The sequence below is a fragment of the Bidens hawaiensis genome, unplaced genomic scaffold (genome assembly GCF_021521415.1).
Source record: "Bidens hawaiensis isolate Kalapana, Puna unplaced genomic scaffold, B.hawaiensis_p1.1 tig00008321_1, whole genome shotgun sequence".
NCBI lineage: Eukaryota > Viridiplantae > Streptophyta > Magnoliopsida > Asterales > Asteraceae > Bidens > Bidens hawaiensis.
Window position 1 is genome coordinate 104347 of NW_027491591.1, and position 20898 is coordinate 125244.

Consider the following 20898-nt stretch of genomic DNA (forward strand, 5'->3'; position numbering starts at 1 on the left):
GTTGTTATGGAAGCAACCGATTTAGCTTCCACCCACTTCGTGAAGTAGTCGATAGATACTATCAAAAATTTAACGCGTCCAGGGGCTTCAGAGAAAGGTCTCATTATGTCTATAGCCCATTTTTGGAACGGCCAAGCTGAAGTGACTGGAACGAGCTCGTTCTTTGGTCGTAGCGTGTTAGGAGCATGACGATGGCATGAATCACACTTTCTGATTTCGTGCACAACATCTAGATGCATTCCTGGCCAATAGTATCCAGCGTTCATTAACTTTGCTACAACCATGCGCGGGCCAGCGTGAAGACCACATATGCCTTCATGAACTTCTCTGATTAGATAGTTCGCGTCCTCGGCATCCACACAACGAAGTAGTGGTCCGAGGAAGGAACGTCGGTATAGAACACCATCGTGTATCTGATAGTTCAAGGCTTTGTGCTTTATCTTTCGGGCTGCGGCTTTTCCATCTGGGAGGGCTCCGGATGACAAGTATGCTGTAATGGGTGTCATCCAGGACTCCACTCCTGTTTGGATCACTAAAACTTGGTGCTTTGGAACAGACGGGCGGTCCAATATTTCGATGCGGATGTCTTTGGTGAAGTGTTCGAAGTTTGTTGAAGCCAATTTACTAAGAGCATCTGCTGATTTGTTCTCGCTTCTTTTTATGTGAATGACCTTGCATGAGGAGAACTGAAGCATCAAATCTTTCGCCTGTGATACATATGAAGCCATGATGTCGTTCTTTGCTTCATATGTGCCGTTAATCTGGCCCGCAATCAACATGGAATCCACGTGGGCTTCCAAATGTTTAACCCCAAGATTTTTGGCTACCCGTAAGCCTGCCAAAAAAGCTTCATATTCTGCCTCGTTGTTAGTACTCTTGAAGTCTAACTTTATGGCGTATGTGAACTCATGGCCTTCGGGATTGACTAGCCTGAGGCCTGCGCCACATCCCTCACTGTTTGAAGCCCCGTCCGTGAACAAAGACCAAATCTGTCCTTGTTCAGGAGGTGCTTGGGGTTGTTGTTAGAACAAGCATTCTTTCTCTTTGTGTTACGGGACTTCAGTGACAAAGTCCGCCAACACCTGCCCTTTGATTGCTGGCCTAGGTTTGTATTCTATCGCGTGTTCACCTAGCTCGATGGCCAACTTTGCCAATCGTCCAGACAATTCAGGCTTACTGAGAACGTTTTTGAGCTTATATCCGGTCAAAACGTTGATGGGATGCCCCTGAAAATACCTGCGGAGGCGTCAGGCAGCATAGACCAATGCTAGGACAAGTTTTTCTAACATTGAATACATTGTCTCTGGGTCTGACAATGTTCTGCTGACGTAGTAAGTCGGTGTTTGAACGTTTTTCCTATCCGTCAGGAGGACAGCCCCAATAACAATGTCTGATGCTGAAAAATACATTGTTAAAGGTTCTCCCGCATAAGGTGTTGTCAACGTGGGCAACTCCATCAAACATTTTTTAACTTCCAAGAAAGCCTGTTCCGCTTCAGCGGTCCATCTGAATTGTGCTTTCTTAAGGCAGTTTCTCAGTGTTGAGACAAAAGGATAAGATTTGGCTGCGTGATTTGCTAAAAAGCGATTCAAAGCAACCAAACAACCGTCGAGGGTCTGAACTTCCTTGAGGGAGGAAGGAGAAAGCATGCGAGCTACATCTTGGACTTTATCCGGATTAGCTTTGAAACCCGCATCCGTGACAATTACCCCAAGCAATTTTCTTTCTTCCATCCCGAACGAACACTTAGCTGGGTTCAGCTTCATGTTGATACTTTTCAAGGTTTCGAATGTCTCTTCGATATCCCTTAGCATTTGAACTTCCTCAACACTTTTAATCACGAGATCATCCATGTAAACCTCCAAATTTTGACCAATTTGATCTTTAAATGCTATGTCCATTAGTCGTTGATATGTGGCTCCCGCATTCTTCAGACCGAAAGACATCATTTTGTAACAAAAAGTGCCTTGATCGGTACGAAACGATATTTTATCTTCATCACCCGCAGCCATGCGGATCTGATGATAGCCTTTATAGGCATCCAGGAAACATTTGAATTTGAACGGTGCCACAACATCGACCTTGAGATCTATTTCAGGCAATGGATAACAGTCCTCGGGACGCGCCTTGTTTAGATCCTTTAAATCTATACACATCCGCCATGTCCCGTTGCTTTTGGGAACAATAACCAGATTGGCGACCCAGGTCTGATATTGAATTGGACGGATGATTCCAGCCTGTAAGAGGTCTTAAACTTGCTCATTCATTGCTTTCGTTTGTTCTGTACCCATCTTACGTTGTTTTTGAACAATCGGTGTAAACGCAGGGTTTACTCTTAATTTGTGCTCCGCAATGGTCCGCGAGACACCGGTCATGTCCACGGGTTGCCATGCGAAGACATCGATGTTTTTTGATAGCAACTGTTTCAAGAAGGTCCTTACTATCTCAGAGATAGCAGGTCCAATTGTGACAGTTTGTTCAGGAAATTTCTTGTTCAAAACCCATTTTCTGGTTCAGTTCGCTGAGATTGTTTTGGAATCTTGCTGGGTTTTGAGCTTTCAGTTGCAAAGCAATGTCGATTGACATGGATTATCGCTACGCCAGTGCGGGTTGGAACCCCTACCGCACCGTGAGCTGTGGACGGATGAGCGTTGAAGTCACCAATGGCTTCACGTCCAAGGATGATGTCATGTTTCGATGTTGCAGGCAGGACTAAGAATTCAACCTCCTCGATCCTTTAGCGAACTCCATCGCTCAGGGTGACCGGGAAAGAAATCACCCCACGAGGATGCATTATTTCCCCTCCGAATCCTGATACCGGAGCATGGATGGGTTTCAACCTTTCTTTATCTTCGTCATCCAATTGCTCAAAGCACTGTTGGTACATGATGTCCGATGTACTTCCAGTGTCAAAGAAAACATATTGGGAACGATAATGACCAAAAACAGTAGTGATAATTAGGGGGTTTTTGTTATTGGGACCACCTTTGACTCGTGGAAAAATCACTGGTTCGTTTTTCCATTCCTCTTCATCAAACTCTCTCATCTTTCCTCCTACCTTATGTCCGCCATGGATCATGTGGACGTTCAAGTCCTTGACTTGCTTTTTGGATGGGCCCTGGTTGTACCGTATGGGAGCTTTACCAGTCCCTGGCTTTCCATCTTTTACCAGGTGTCCAAGTTTCCCAGATTTCACAGCCAACTCAATTTCACTCGTTAAAGCATTACATTTGTTCGTGTTATGACCGATGTCATTATGAAACGAACAATGTTTCTTGGTATCGAGGAATGACCTCCTTGTGAGTGGTTGTGGCTTCAGGAAGTTCACGTTCTCTGTGGTGAGAATTTCAGCGGGAGTTTTTGAAAGAGGAGTCCACCTGTGGGGACCTCGATTTGAGGGTCCTGTCCTGTTCTTATTGCTGATGAGAGATCTCGCATCAAACGATTTTGATGCTTCGGTATTTGGCTGGAGTCTTGACCAAATTTGCCCCTTTGCATGTTTATTAGGTCGTGGAGTTTGAAACTCAGCTTAGTATTTCTGTTTCGAACTGTTATTCCCCAATATTTTTTCGGTGTTGGCAAATAACTTTGCTGCAGTCATAAGATCATCCCATTCTTTTGGCATTCCATCTTTACCAGTGAGTGTGCGGATCATTTCGTGACATTTGACATTTGACATCCGTCAAATTCGAGTCTCGAGTTGTTTTCGTTTTGTAAACTTTTATTACGTAAACTCGACTCAACATTTTTAGAACCTTATTTAATTATTATATAATGTTATCATATACCTCGATCATCAATAATCGGTGTTTTGTCATATTATAATGTTGTTAAGATAAACATAAGGGATTTAAAATAACTTTCGTAAACTCGTTATAAGCATTGGAAAATTTAAACTCGTTTTAAACATTGATTGAAACTTGAGGGGGTTGTTATGAATATATGCTTACATATATAACCCAAACAAAACCTAACCCTAATACATATTATTCAAACCACCAGCCGCCCCCCTTGTTTCCTCCCTATTCCGGCGCCGATTTCCGCCTGCCGCCGCTGCCACCACCTCTGGCTACCACCTCCAACACACACACACACACACACAACACAGCCGCCCCTCCACTCACCCTTACCGTTTTCCGGAAGCCGAGACTTTCTGGAGAGAGGCCGGCGACGGTGATTCTGGCGAGCAGCCCACATCCCTCGTTTTTCCGGCAATCACACCATCACCAAACTCCTCTTTCTCCTCTCCTCGTTCTCAGGTAACCCCGCACCCAAAAACCCCCTGTCCTCCCCTCTCTATTCGCTTTTCCGGTGACCGGAAAACCGGCCACCGGTGCGCCACCTCCGTCCCTCCCTTTTCTTCGTCCTCTGCCGAGCTCTCTCAACTCTCTTTCTCTCCGTCTCTCTCTCTCTCTGGCCGCGGTCACAAATCTCCGGTGGTTTCGGCTCGGGTTTTTCTCGGTGTAGAACCACGACCCCGTGAACAATCTAATAGGTACATTATTTTGGGTTCTAGTGTAACTAGTTTTTTTCGTATATCGATTATCGGATTTAAATTCGTTAATAACAGGTTATATATTTTTGGTTAAATTCTTTGGAACAAGTCGGATGGATATTTGGTTGTTTTGTATTGTGGAAAAGACGAACAACCGGGTTCGAGTCTCATCCTAGATCGATTTGGTGTTATATTTATACTTAACAAGTTTCGGTTACTATTAGTGTTAATCACATAAAAATTATTATTAGTATTATTACGTTAAACTTACTATTATATATGTATTTATTATTAATATTATTATTATCATTATTCTTATAAATATTAAAGTTATTATTATTATTATTATTATTATTATCTATTAAAATCACATTTTATCATTAATTACTAGCAACAATATTATTATAATTAATTTGTGAACTCGTTTAGAAATCGAACCAACATCGAGTATGGTATCGTTATTACTAGCAATATTATTCACTATTATTATCATTTTTTTTATCAACAACATTATAACTAATACTAAGATTTCTATTCTATAAATATTAATAATAATTGTTATATTTATTATACTATATTAGTATTATTAGAAATAGTTATTGTTATTATTATTATCTTATATATCTATATATATAAGTATATATATATATATATAAATATATATATAACATCTCTTTTTAGAATTATTATTATCATTACTATCTTATCATTAATAATATTATTATAAACTTTATTATCTATTCATTTTTATAAAACCGAACTCTTAAATTAAGCTCGTCTTGTTTCTATTTAATATTGGTTTAGTTATTTAAAAGTCCCAAATAAAATAATATTATTTTATTTTAAATTATCAATTAAGTACGAGTCCCTAATCATTAACAAATTAACCGGTAATCCGATTAACAACCTAACCTTCCTGTCCAATGTTTCAGATGTTGTTTCATTATGGTTTCAAGTTCATTAATGTTTTACTTATTCATTTTCAATTAGCTTTCAAGTGAGATTCGTTCGTTTCGTTCACAAGCTTTTTATATGTCGATCATTAATTAGTTCTCAATTCATCAATCGAGGTGAGTACTTTCATACCCCTTTTTTCATCTTTCGTTTTGGGGTGACATTTCATACTTATCAAACTAAATGTTTTATTTACTTGAATCTTTAAACCCACAAACGTGATTGTATACTTTACTTGAATAATTGCTCGATTTGGTGTTCTATGCTTACATGATTATATGCTTATGTGTTTATCGCTTTTGGATGGTGGAACTATAAATCCTAGACCATTTGGCAACCCCTCATGGCAAGGTGTCGTTAACGTAATGCAATCAACGATAATTATAAAATCCTAGTCTACTTGGCAACCCCTTGTAGCTAGGTGGTGCTAATGTGTTTAGCAATTGTCAATAAAATCATAGACTATTTGGCATCCCTTTATAGCTAGGTGTCGCTAACTTGTTTAGCGATAACTATTTTATCCAAATTTATAGCTTTTATTTATTGTTTTGTATATAAGTTTTTGTGGCTCTTTATTACTATATACTTATATGCTCAAACTTATGAATTGCTCACCAACCTTTGTGTTGACAAACTTTATTTTATGAAATGTTACAGGTTTGACTTTTGTTGACTCAAGGACTTGATGAAAACATTACCAAGACTATTAGGGTATTAGTAAAACGAATAATATAATTGTTACTTGTATTCAATTTGATCGTGTGAACGAGATGTGTTGATTAATGATTTGTTGAAATAAAATGAGTTGAATAATTATTGTCACTTTAAATAGTGTCTTGTGTATTTGACCAATCACGTTGCACCCGGCATGTTCCGCCTTTGGTCAGGGTGTGACAGATTGGTATCAGAGCCACAAGACTATAGGATAGGTGGTTAGACGTAACGACCTAGTATAGTCTTTACTTTAGGGTCCTTATACGTTTGCTTATACGTGTTTACCCTACTTGATTGTTCAATGCACTTGTTTATTTATATACTTATTTATTTTATCAAATCATAAATATACACATACACACACTTTCATAGTATTCCAAGGTATCCTTACCTTAAAACGCAAAAACATTAGTTTTTATTGTGTTTTATGGATCACGAGCTTAACTTGGATCCCGTTGTTTCAAATCTCCTTAAAGATTGTCTCATATGAGATAACCACTTTAAGTAGTCGAATGCGAGCGTTCCGCCCGCCATCCAAATTTTCGGTGTTAAAACAATAGAACTACGGTGATTTCGTAGACTAGCGTTTTGACATAACGTTGTATTCTGATTTATTGTTTTTGTTACAATCGTTATTTGAGTCGAAGACATGAAAAAGACGCGGTGGTACGTGCACATGTTTAGACTCCAACATGGTATTTTTGTGTTAAAGGTTTTTAGTGTCGGAATATCAAGTCATGGTGGTTCATGCACGATTTCTCCGCCTTTAAATGTTAAAACATTATTATTACGTTTCAAGAATTTAAACCATTTTTCCTTTATTTTGTTATAAATTCTTATCACAAGTCTTCATTTATAAATGTTATATATATTTTTTATATATATCTCGATTTTATATGGTAAAGTTTTTCACCAATTTTCTCATTTTGTTTTCACGATGATTTTTATTACAAATTTCGTTCATTATGATCTTTTCGATATTTGTTAAATATATGTATATATAGAGTTTGATCTATTCATAAATATTTTTAATATGCCATTTATTTTCATTAAGATGATTTACAAAAGAAAATCTTATTATATAAATTTCATCATATTAAGAAGGTTTTATGATAAATTTCACCTCAACTTTTTAAATAAAATTTTTCTTATTGTATAGACTTTAATTTGTCTTTAAAGTCCTCGTAGAAAAATTTTAAAAAAAAATTATTTTTGTAACAATTCCATTTATTTTGAACGATCACTTCAAAATTTTAATTATTTAAACTTCTCACGACATTTTTAATTATACTACATTATATAATACACGTGGTAAAAAAAATAAAAAATTTCACTACCCAAATTTATTTTCATAACAACTTTCATCATGCAATCTTTGGTTTACTATAAATTTTCACAAATAAAAAAATTTACATCATACGATTTTCCGCGTTTTAAAATTCTTATGATAGCTTTGCCATGATTTTTCAAGAAAGTCACAAACTTATAGCTTGTAATCCTTTTGAAATTCTCATGCAAAACTTCATATAAATTTTACTTTAAAGACCAAAAAAAATTGTTTACTTGTGATTTCTCGATTTGCAATGCCGGTTATTTTAACTTACTATAATATTTTCGTCACAAGATATTAAGTAACGAACTTGGTAAGAGAAAATTTTCATTTCGCAACTTTGTATTTCCAAAAACGACATTCATCATTTAATACTGAGACCTCATAACAAATTTCGACATTCAATTTACGCATTTTAAATTTCCTCATAAGCAAAAAAAAATTAAAAAAAAATAAAAAGAAATAAAAAAAATAAATTTTTTTTATTGTAATCTTTATAAAAAAAAGTGTTGTGTGATTCACACGCTCGGACCTCAAAAATTCTAGGTGTCGCTAACTTGTTTAGCGATAACTATTTTATCCAAATTTATAGCTTTTATTTATTGTTTTGTATACAAGTTTTTGTGGCTCTTTATTACTATATACTTATATGCTCAAACTTATGAATTGCTCACCAACCTTTGTGTTGACAAACTTTATTTTATGAAATGTTACAGGTTTTACTTTTGTTGACTCGAGGACTTGATGAAAACGTTACCAAGACTATTGGGGTATTAGTAAAACGAATAATATAATTGTTACTTGTATTCAATTTGATCGTGTGAATGAGATATGTTGATTACTGATTTGTTGAAATAAAATGAGTTGAATAATTATTGTCACTTTAAATAGTGTCTTGTGTATTTGACCAATCACGTTGCACCCCGGCATGTTCCGCCTTTGGTCGGGGTGTGACAACATTCTTGAGGAAGGCACCGTGGAGCATGTCCTGGCTTATCCCACCAATGTTCAAACTTTCGTCATTGAACCTGGTGATAAAATCTTCTATGGATTCATTATCCCGATGGATTCTGACTGGTCCCGCGTATGCTTCTTTTGTTGGCTGAACTGTTGTGAGAATTTCTTTACTAGATCATCCCAATGTAAGGCCCTGTTACCGGTAGCCCTACTTTCGTGTTGGATTTACTCATAAACGCAGTTCTAATATCAGAGTTAATTAAAAACATTCGCGGAATATAAAAACTTTAATAAAACATTTCATAACAATTCAAAACTTGTCTTAAACAACCAACTTGTCTTTCGAAAACTAAGTAATTAAAACATAACACGCTCTGAGCCTTCCGATGCCAGTCTCTTATTCAACGCCACGTGTCTCCTCAAGAGAGCTGCCTCATCCTACTCACCTGCATGCATACTAAAAGTCAGCTACGCTGAGTGAGTTCCAGTTAATCATACATTATACAATACACACAAACTTATATTCTTTCATTCATACTTTCATACTTTCTTTTGTACTAACTTGCTTTCATATCTTACGTTATAAAGAGCATTACGCCCTACATTCCTCGAGTATTATTAGGGCTCGGTACCCTCCTTCCTCGAGTATTATTAGGGCTCGGTACCCTCCTTCCTCGAGTATTATTAGGGCTCGGTACCCTCTTTCCTCGAATATTAGTAGGGTTCGGTTCCCTAGTTCTCGAATATTAGTAGGGTTCGATTCCCTCTTCGTTACCATACAACCATACATCATACCTCGAGTATTATTAGGGCTCGGTACCCTTTTCGTAACCATACAACCATCCTTTCCTTCTTTTATTAACTTTATCACGTTCATACACATAAGCAAACATATCATACTTACCTTAAACATAGCGTTACAACCTGACAGTACGTGCAATATCCGAAGATCGTTCACGTACCATCAAGCAATCATTCATACATTTCACATTATTCACATAAGGCATACACTTATCTCTTAGGATAAGCGTATTAACAAACATATTGGGTATGCACACAGCCCCGAAAACATAACACATAAATAGGGCTAGAAACTCACCTGAATACGGTTACGTTCACCGTTAATCGTAATCCCTTTCTTCAGTTGTGCACGGCTGACTGTATAATAAGTACACGTATCAATTAACTACCACTACTCATATCATCTTTCTAGTCTTAGCTACTACCCACAACGAACGGGGGTCCGGGGGCAGCGCCCCTGGCAGCGGGGTCTAGGGGCGGCAGCCCCTAGCAGGGTCCAAGGGGCAGAGCCCCTGGCTGGGGTCGAGCTGCCAGGTCAGCTTGGAAAAATTTTATTTTCATTAACTTTCTTAACGCATTTCCTATTAGGATTTTAAGTTACTATTTTATTCACCTACTCATTCGTTAGCCCGATTCGGTACCTTAAAATGCATGTTAAGTGAACTTAACTTAAGCGAACTTAAGGTTCGGCGAACTTAAGACTCGGCGAACTCAGAGTCCAGCGAACATATGGTTCATCGAAGTTAATAAGGTAGGCGAACTTGCTTGTAGCGAACTTAACATCAAGCGAAGTTAGGTTTGGCGAAGTTAACCTTAAGCGAACATATGCCAGGCGAAGTTGTCAGGGGTGAACTTGGCTGGCGAACTTGCTTGAAGGCGAAGTTGGCTTGCATGCGAAGTTATTCAGCATTCGCCTCTGTTCATTCGTAATCACCAGAATCACCCTCGTTTCATCGAGAAATTCTTGGATATGACGTTAACAAGTCCCGCGATCATTTCCATGGCCTTGTTCGGGTAAAACTTAGCCCGGAATGACGTAAAGTTTGGACCTTTATGGTAAAAACGTTCAATACAAGATTTACGGTTTATCCTATACGAACCGTATCTGTTTATGGGTTCATTAGATTCGTCCTAGCATCAAGTTCGTTACTTTACGTTTCGTTTAGAGCCGATCTATTATAGTTTCAAGTTTCATGGCTAACCGTTTATTAAAATATGAACTTTAAGATCGAAATCATTCCTTTATGTTTTCGTTTTGGTTTCGGTTAGCTAGCTTATGAACTTTGGATCTTGTATAACTCTTGAATCACGTTTTCTTGCTCAAATTTCACCTCTCTCTCGCTCGGCCGCGTATGGTGTGTGTGTTTGGAGTGTGTAGAGATTAAGATGGAATGAAATGAGGTTTAGGGTTTTATGGTGGTTTAGGAGGATATTTATATTCCCCAAGGCCCATGGACCTAAAGCCCGTTACCCTTTAATCCATCTTATTTAATCCCAATCCATGATCTTTTCTTTATTTAGCATAAATTAATTATTAACACTCGATAACTAAACGCAACTTTCTTTATTTAATACTAGAATCATTTTAGGATGTTACACCCAACTAGAGATCTGACCTTCAGGGAGTTTCTCGAACCATTCCCTCGCTGCCCCTGTTAGTGTTAATGTGAACATATGACACCAATAGGGGAGCGTCCACCCGCTCACACCACCTACCGCTACGAAGTTTTGCAGATGATCACTTGGATCAGTCATGCCATTGTATTACCCACCGTTGTAGGTATCTTAGCATTGACAGGGAAAGGTGCTGTAGCAATACTGGCTATGAATTTTGATTTCTCGGCAAAGGCTGCCGGACGGTATGGCTTGGTGAAATCTTCCTCAGCATCGCTGTGATAAATGGTATGGCGGACGACGTCATGCGGGCGACTGCTTCTTGCCCTCGTACTCAATTCTGCTATCACCCGTGTAGAAATTGTAGTCTCTCGGGTGATAAGTTGAGTCATAACTATCATATTCATCAAAGTGAGAAGGCATCCGCATGTCCATGCGAGGACGAGGGCGTAACCTCCGTGGTTCAACAAATTCTTGTTGGGTTTGCTGACTGTAGCGGATCTGACTTCCCCTCACCATTGGAGGAGGGGAAAGAGATATCCGAGGAGATTCTTCGTAAGTCAGAGCACGAGCATGGAGGTGTGCATTTCGCACCCTACGCTCGTACTCCGCTCTCAGGCTCTCTTGTTGAGCCTGAAGCCATTCATCCGGGGACAATTGTCCGCCGGGTCTGGAATTACGACGATGAGATCTCGCCATATCAGAATCGCCGGAATCATCTTCCAGATCTAACACTGAACGAGTTTGGCGAGTGTCTCTCATGATTCGACCAATGTCACCTAGATTAGATCCCTCTGGTGCCGTCACATGACCTAACTCAGGAGGAGTTAGTCCAATTGGAATTGGTTCAGTTGGATCAACAACACGCTCGAGGGTACGGCCACCTGGTGTTGTCTCGGTGTTTCGTGAACCCGGAGCTGTCCTACATGCGAATATACTGGAAGCAAAACCCTCAGGTGCTTCAGTATTAATGACACGTGATGTTTGTGCAGGAGTTCCTGTCGGCCCCTCAGGAAGTTTACTCATACTTTAAACGGACCGAAAAACCAACGAATGAAAAATTGTGCAGTTCTAACACCAAAACGGATGACGCTAATGAAGAAACACATATTCGATCCCCGGGTATGGGTCCTGGATCCAATGAATCCACAGGGTAAAATACAAATAACTACTAACTCGGTATGAGTACAACTTCCCAAAGTCCAGTGACCGGAACCTGCAAAACAGACACCGTGAGTCTCGTTACAGGAAAGAAAAGAGGAGGGGTACCCTCCTGCGTGAGAATCAGTAACGTTTGTAAAGGAGAAAGTACTGTAAACTAAGTAGACTAAGTGTAGTCAGAATGATTATGAGTGAATGAATGTGTACCTCATATGGTTTGACGAGGTATTTATAGCCGAAGGATCAGGAAGATGATTGGACCAGCTGTCCTCTTCTAGAAGGTCTCAATAACCGCCTGGACGCGTGTCCTCTTGTGATAGGTTGAGCTATACGTCCCATGTGCATGGGTATAACAACCTGGACACGCGTCACCCAATGATTGGACGGATTGCACCCTGGCCATGTGCACGGTTATAACAATCTGGCAAGGTGTCCTTTGCTCATTGGCTGGTAGGTCACGTATTCTTCAAGTAACAACCATGGTCACTCTTATAGAGTATAGTTAATTGATGACAACTGTCCCATTGGCATTGCCTTCGGGTCATTCTGGCGGGCAAACGTCATGTCCTGCGGATGACTTCTGAGGGTGTCAGGATGCTTCCGCGTATGGTACGAGGACGTTCTTCCTTTATCGTAATATGCGGGTGATCCATATGTCCCGCGGGTATTATGTGAGGAGTTCCTCTATGACCCGCGGATGATACTTAAGGGTATTTGGGTCTTTTTGGTTACCTAAATGTGACAAAGTCAAATCATAAACACAAATATGATTAAACTCTCATTCATAGATAACACACGTACAATGTGACAAAGGCAAAACATAAAATAAAAATCTTAATTACACTGTCCCATTTTCTTCCTTCCGATCCACATCTTGCGATTCAAATACTCGTACACGAAAACAGTCTCCAAATCAAACATTCATTCCAACAATTTCTTCTTCAAACAAACTAACAAAGCATTAGTCAGTCATCAAACAACACTCCTCTGTCCGTCTGTCGTATTAGTCTCACAAGAACCAATCTTTTTCACAAACCCATCAAAACCCAGATCTTAATTCACCAAACCCTTTTCCCAATTTCCCCCTAAATTATTAGGTCTTCAGATCTTATTAAACCCCTCTGTTTCTTGATTCACTAGTATGGCATTTGCAAGATAAGATAATATATATGGTCATCCGGTTCAGATCAATGAAGCGTTGGATCGGTTTTGTTTTTGTCATCTTCTACTTAACTCCTTCTGGGGTCTTTGCAATTGATAATAATTTTAATCAAGCGTAAGTAATCTCACTTTATTGAATATTATTTTGATAAAATTGTTAGCAGTATTGTTTTGTGTTTATGCTAGCTAGAATAATATTTATGTGAAAGTTCTAGGTTTGACTTATATAGAGTTAGGGGGTGTTTGGGATTCCTTATTTTGCCTCCTTATAACTTTTCATTAAGTTTCATTAAGTTAATAAGTTACAAAAAAACTTTTCCTCTCACAATATAAGCAATCCCAAACACCTTATTACTTTTCAATAAGTTATAAGTTGGTGAAAATAAACAATCCCAAACACCCCCTAAAAGTACAGTTTTTGATAACTAGATTACAAGATGTGTTTAAAATTTATGGTGATACCTATGTGTTTTCATTTAGGTACTTGATTTTTATTTAGGCCCGTACATGAACTGAACGAACACAAATGGAGCATGTTCATGCTAGTTCGTTTAACTTAACTGAACAAGCGAATGGACACATACAAGTAAAAGGACAGAATGTTCTTGTTTGTGTTCCTTCGTTAATAGTATAAACACATGGTTCATGAACGAAAACGAACGATCATAATAAGTGCACATAGATGAATGAACAAATGTTTAAGTTTAAGAGCAGTCAAAGTACTGGTTTTGATAACTTTGACCTTTTTTTGGCGTAATTGTGTGAAATGCTTTATTCTGTAGAATTGAATGATTAGTAATATTAAAGTCATAGATATATGATGTTAATTCTTTATTGAGATGTTTAAACATCTTGTTAGGTCATTTAACATTTTACATATTATCCTTGACTTCAAATGTAATTATTCTAATCTTATTTTGTTACAGATTTCCAATAATTGAACCCGATCCTGGTCATACAAAGCTTCGTCTTTCTAGTGAAGGACTCGAGGCTATTAAAAGAATAACCAACCCTATTGCAGCCGTTGCTGTAAGCTTTATAATCTGGTTTCATATTTTATAGAACTTTTTTTTTATTTACTTTTGGTACATTTTTTTATAAGGGTATCTTGAATTATTGACAGGTGATTGGTCCATATCGTTCTGGAAAGTCTTTTACACTTAATCAGCTTCTTTCACTTTCTTGTTATGAAGGTGTGAGCAGTATTACAATTTTGCCGCATATAAATTGATATTTATTTTATTTGATAAAGTTACATGCTTTAAGGTTTGACATATTGCAGGTTTTGGTGTTGGCCATATGCGTGACACTAAAACGAAAGGTATTCACTGTAATTTATAATTATTAGGATTCTTTTATTATAGATTATAATAAATTGGATTTAATATTTAATATTTTGACCTGTCCCAAAAATACAAGGTTTATTATTCTTTAAAATGGTTCATTTTTAAATTTATCTAATTGGCTATTAGCAAGGTTACAAGATGTATCTGAAATTGAATTTTATTCATGAGTGTTCTCATTTTATCTAATTAAGGGCTATTTTAGGTACTTTATTATTCATTGACTTTTATTGAACTAATTTATGTACAAATTTAATTATTTTTATATATTTTTTAGTTGTAATTTATATATAGCATAGCATATATTATTATTTTTTCCACAGGTTTATATATAATAAAATAGTAAATATTATTATACAAAAATCTATCTAGTACATTAAGTTAAAATGTTATAAATAACATGCTCGTTTTGGCTTGCGAGTGAGCTTGAGCTCGATAAGTGAAGCTATGGCTCAGGCTTGTTTAAGCTCAGCTTGATTCGAGCTTTTAACAAGCTGATCTCGAGTAGCTCACGAGCCAGATTAGCTTGTTCACACCCCTAGTTACATTCGCGTTGTTGAATAAAAAATTTATCTTGTGTAAGTTTTCTAGTTAAGAGTGCTTTCATGTTGCTTACAGTTTGTTTTATTGTTTATAGGAATATGGGTGTGGGGAACTCCAGTTGAAATGGATATTAACGGAGTGAAAACGTCTGTATTTTACCTTGATACTGAGGGATTTGAAAGCATAGGGAAATCAAACATCTATGATGACAGGTGTCTTAAAAAGTTTTATTTTGATCTTTTTTATTTTTCTTAATGCTTTATAACCATGCATTTTTTTTTATGTTTTTTCAGGATATTTGCTCTTGCTACAGTTTTGAGTTCGGTCCTTATTTACAATTTACCTGAAACCGGTAATTTCTTTTCTCTTCTATTTATTTATTCATTTATTAGTTTTTTCAAACTTGAAAGCATCATTTTAGGTTTATATTTTTCATTTTTGTTTTTAGATACGTGAAGCTGATATATCAAGATTGTCATTTGCGGTTGAGCTTGCTGAAGAGTTCTATGGAAGGTTAGTGCCTTTTTATGAATTATGTTTTCATTTGATGATTATATGCGTTTCGAAAACTAATTATTATTTTTTTGTAATTTCTTGTGAATGAACAGAGTTGAGGTAAAAGTTTGACCAACTTGGATGTCTTCTTCAAGTGTGTATTCTTTATTTTTATTAAATAAAAGGGTAATAGGCTTAATAATATTTTAGGGGCAAGATGTGGCGTTTGAACCAGCTAAATTATTGTGGCTTATACAACGTGACTTTCTACGTAAGTTAATTTTATCTCTTTCTTTTTATGTAAGTTAGAGGTGGAAATATTGATCCGTTATATTTAAATGTGTTAAATTGGGTTAAGTTTTACGTTTAATTAGTCAAACGAGTTAAGCTAAAAGATTAAACTAAAAAGAAAAAGGGTCAAATGTGTAATAATTTGGTTAATCATTAATTAAGAAAAAAAACTTAGGCCCAAAGTTTGAGGCCCAAGTTCATTATTTTTTGCTTTTTTCGCCCAAAATTTTCAATCTCAAATGGCAATACCAAAATGAGAACCGAACTCATTGTGAAAACTGAAAAATTCGAGACCGAATGGTTTCAGAAACAAAATGAATTTTTGTTTTTGGTTTGAGCCCAAAACCAACTCATGTAAACCCCTAGATGGTGACATGTTTTGACCAGTTATGCAACCCTCCCGACTTCTAGTATGTCACCCTTAATTTTGCTTTTCTATTTAATTTCATAGTTACCTCATAATGTCTATGAACCCATCTATGTGAAGTGATTTGAGTTATATTTATATATAATTCGTCAAATTGAGAAAATAAATTCAGCTGAAAAAGGAAACAGGTCAAATGGTTCGTAAGTTCAAAATACTTTTTTAACAAAAATGTATCATTACTTTTAATACAGTTTTTCAATAATATATAGTATATTAATTATTAATGAAATTTAAAAGAGAACCAAAAAAGGTGTTCACGGGCACCCTTTTGTTGTAGTTTCATCTTTTTGAAATCCTATATGAAAGATCATATTTTTATTATGGATAGATATACCATATCTTTTGCACTATAACCTATTAGTTAACATTACTTTTATTGTTACAGAGGGAAAATCTGTAAAAGAAATGGTGGATGAAGCTCTACGACATGTACCTAATTCTAATGGTTAGTTTTCTTCTTTTTCATACTAAAATAGATGCAATATTATTGTTATCAGTCAATTATTCAAAACAGAGGACCTTTTTATCAGTGTTAATTTATATTTCTAATCATTAACGCGCTTTGTTTTTCAGGTGACAAAAATATTGACCAGGTACCAACTTTATTCAAGTTTTTGTACACATGTTTGAACTTTGAATTATATAATTCAATATTGGAATTTATTTTTGGTGTTAAAATAGGTCAACCAGATTCGCAACTCACTAGCTATTATGGGTGATAATAGCACGGCTTTCAGCTTACCACAAGTACGGTCTTTATAAACATTAATCTGAATGAGTCAATACAGGGTCGGTTCGGTAATGAGTCAAGCGGGTCACTTTTTGGTGGGGTCAGCTGGTCTGAACCAGAATACTTGATCAACTTTTGTCTTATATACAATACATATTCAGTGTGTCAGATATAGGGCTGTAGACAAGATGAGCCGAACTAAGCCTGATTGGGCTTGGCTCGGATCCTTTACAAAGCAAGCCTTTGTTTATCTTAACAAGCTGAAATGTTGAGCTCGAACTCGGCTCGCCAAAAGCTCGAGCCAACTGTTTACTCAAAAGAAGAGAATTAAATGTTTTCTGTATGATTTACACACACACACACACATCATGTATATAAACTTAAAAACAATTTTTGTAACATACACATAATGCAGAATTTATAATTTATATATAAAAATATGAGCTTTGCTTTTAAAAGAACCAAACGAGATTTTTCATTAGAAAAATGGCATATGGCTTTTAAATACAAAGTGTGTGTGTGTGTATGCATGTATGTGTATTTGGGCTTTGATTTAAACGAGCGAGCCACTATCTGACCTTGGCTTGGGCTCGGTTCGTTTACAAACCGAGTTGGGCTTGGCTTGTTTACAAATCGAGCCAATTTCAACTAAGTTGCAAGCTTTTTGTGCACCCCTAATCAAATATGATTATGAAATTTAAGTTATGTTAATAATAAACTAATGTTTGTAAATATCATGACTTGGGAGGTTTCATGCATTAAAAACACATTTTTGGGCAACTTTCATTTCACCCGTTTGACCCAACAGGGAAAAAAACATAACTCAAGTAGACCCATTCATAACTAAACTGGTCAAAATGGGCACCTCTACCGAGTTTACGCACATTAATTCAAAACATTTATTCATTAGACAGTTTCATCATTTTTTAATATTTTTATTCTTTTATTCTGAGCAGCCGCATCTCCAAAGGACAAAACTTTGTGACTTGAAAGACGAGGAGCTTGATCAAAGTTATGTTAAAAAGAGAACAATTAAAAGAAGTTGTTAAATCCGTTATCCGTCCAAAAATCGTACAAGGCAAAACACTTAACGGAAATGAGTTTGTAGCGTTTCTTGAAAAGGTGTGTTTGTAGCGTTTTTTATAACACTTAGCGTGAAAATGGGTCTTTTTAAGTTAATTATGCAGATAGTCTATGTGGTTTGGGCAAAGTAACACCGTTAGGGTCTAACGTTTAGAATTTTGTAAGTTTGGGGTTTCTTTTAACTTCATGCAAAATGATATTGCACCCCTGTAATAAAGTTTGACAAGTTTCTTTTATCTGAATTGTAAACTAATGGGTCCATTTATGTAGTTTACCTAAAAAATAATAAATTAAGTAAAAATTCCTAACCTCTGGTATTCAAGGGTAAAAGAGTCATTTTACATAAGCTTAACGGAAGTTAGCCCTAGACCCCAAACTTGTTACAGGGACCATTTTTGTAATTACTCTTTTATTTATGAAGAACTTAAATGTTTTTTCCCCCAGATTTTGGAAGCTTTAAACAAGGGTGAGATTCCATCTACAGGGTCGCTTGTTGAGGTATTTAACAAGAAAATATTGGAAAGATGTTTAAAGTTATACGAGGATCGTATGACAAAATTGGTTTTACCAGTTTCCGAGGAATCTTTACAATCAATCCATGAATCTTCTAGAACCGAATCTTTGAAATCTTTCGATGAACAACATTTTGGGCGTCATCACGCCAAGAAATCGGTCGAAGCACTCGATCAAGATATTGAAAAGGTAAGAACTTTAGCATTTTGTTTGCATGATCTTTAATAGAATTCTTATTATTGTTATTTGTTTGGCAGATGTTTAAGAATTTTGTGATGGCAAATCAATATCAGTCTTCAAAATTGTGTGAGTCACTATATACATTGTGTGAGGACAAAATGGACCAGTTACAAGTACTCAAACTACCATCAATGGCTAAATTCAATGCGGGCTTTCTTCAATGCAACCAAAGTTTTGAAAAAGTGTGTGTTGGACCTTCTAAGACAATATATGAGCAACGGATGGTTAAGGTTGGCATATTCTTTCTTTTTCTGTTAATGTTCTTGTTATTATTATACTATTGTCATTTATAAAGACGCATATATCAATGTAGAGACGTCTAATGTGCAAAATGAGTTCGGTTGAAATGGGTCTGCTCTAGTTGACACACAACCTCTTTTTTGACTTTTTTTAGGATTAGTTAGTTTGTTAATCGTAATTACAGAAACATAATATAATAATAATAATAATATAATTCTTTAAAAGAAAATGATTTAGAAGATTGTATGCTTCAAAAATATACTTTGGCCGGACTTTCAACCCTATTGACCAGCTCCTCTTCTTATCAGTTAAATGCTCTTATGTGATTCATTTATCAAACCGTTCCTCAAGGGTGAAACGGGTTGGGTTGAAATGCGTCACTTTTTTATAGAGCTCAAAATGGGTCGGTCCGGTTGACCCATAATCTCATTTTTGACATTTTTTATAATAGATTGTTAACGTGATTACGAAAACATAATTCTGACAATAATAATAGTAATCTAATTCTTTGAAAGAAAACTATCTAGGTGCCTGTATGCTTTAAAAAAGGTCCCTGATTTACCTGTTTTTATTCGCTAAAATTTTCATGTGATCAATTTGACATAAAAGTAAACCAAATCGACCCGTTCATAAGTAAACATTTATAAATCTGTCATCTCTAGTTTAAACAAATAATGACCAAAGTTTTATTTACCTTTTGTTTGGGCTAAACTATTTTTCTTCTTTTATTGAATTTGTGATTTGTTAATGTGCAGATGATGGGAAAGTCAAAGTCTTTGTTTATAAAGGAATATAATCACAAATTATTCAACTGGTTGGTGGTCTTTTCACTTGTGATGGTGATCGTGGGCCGTTTTGTTATTAAATTCATTTTGCTTGAAATGGGGGCGTGGATACTTTTTATATTTTTGGAGACATACACGCGGTTGTTTAGGTCACCTGAATCTCTTTATTACAACCCCGCTTGGCACGGTATTGTAGCAACTTGGGAAACACTCGTTTACAGCCCGATTCTTGATTTAGACAGGTAAAACAAGAATTTATTTTTTTGGTTAAAATCACTAGTTTTTTTTATTTTTAATTTTTTTAATCTGAATTTGTTAATTCCTGCATTTTTAAGCAATTTGTGTATTATTTGTTAATTGTATATAATAAATACGCTCTACTATGTTTTGACTTTTGCAGTCAAACATACTGTTTTGTAGTCAAGCATAGATCTTTTATAATATTCGAGTTTTTATTGGGTACAGATGGGCGATACAAATCGGATTTATTGCATCAGTATTGTTAATTTACTGGCGATGTATTGGAAGAAGGAAACGTGGGCCCCATTCTTTGTTACCGTTGTACAACAGCAGTTCAAAAGTTCGGGATAGATCGGAATAGTAGAGCATGGTAGCATTTTGACTCTGAACATGTGGGAAGAAAGCTGTGAATTTTGTGACGTGGGTTGGTGGTTGATATATGAATATGAATTGGTTATACGTTTAATATGAATTTATAGAACATGTAGCAGTTTTGAGTTGAAAGGATACATGTAACTTTTAGAAATTTGAAATCATTTGTATGATTGCAGAGGCACCAGTATTTTGTTTAAGTTGTGCCTGCTCAATTTATGTGACATAACGGTACCAAAATGCAACCGACTTAATGGTGTTTTTTTTTCTTCGACTGTGTAGCAGACTAAAATCCTATTATTATTATTAGTACACTTATAAATTCTATCATGTTATGTAATTTTTATTGTGACAAATGTTATTTAACGTGCTCTTTGATATCATCTATGATGTTCTTTTCATTTTAAAA

General features: G+C 36.2%; 1 pseudogene across 1 annotated transcript; it reads left to right on the forward strand.

Annotated features, from left to right (window-relative positions):
• The first annotated feature begins 12978 nt into the window (after positions 1–12978).
• Positions 12979–20833, forward strand: LOC143637485 (uncharacterized; annotated as a pseudogene). The gene is made up of 17 exons (XR_013154434.1): positions 12979–13302; positions 14114–14216; positions 14311–14380; positions 14470–14508; positions 15168–15285; positions 15367–15423; positions 15521–15586; positions 15682–15688; positions 15779–15839; positions 16672–16731; positions 16860–16879; positions 16968–17033; positions 17973–18138; positions 18544–18801; positions 18870–19082; positions 19848–20119; positions 20343–20833. The product of XR_013154434.1 is annotated as an uncharacterized LOC143637485 (transcript).
• The last annotated feature ends 65 nt before the right edge of the window (positions 20834–20898 follow it).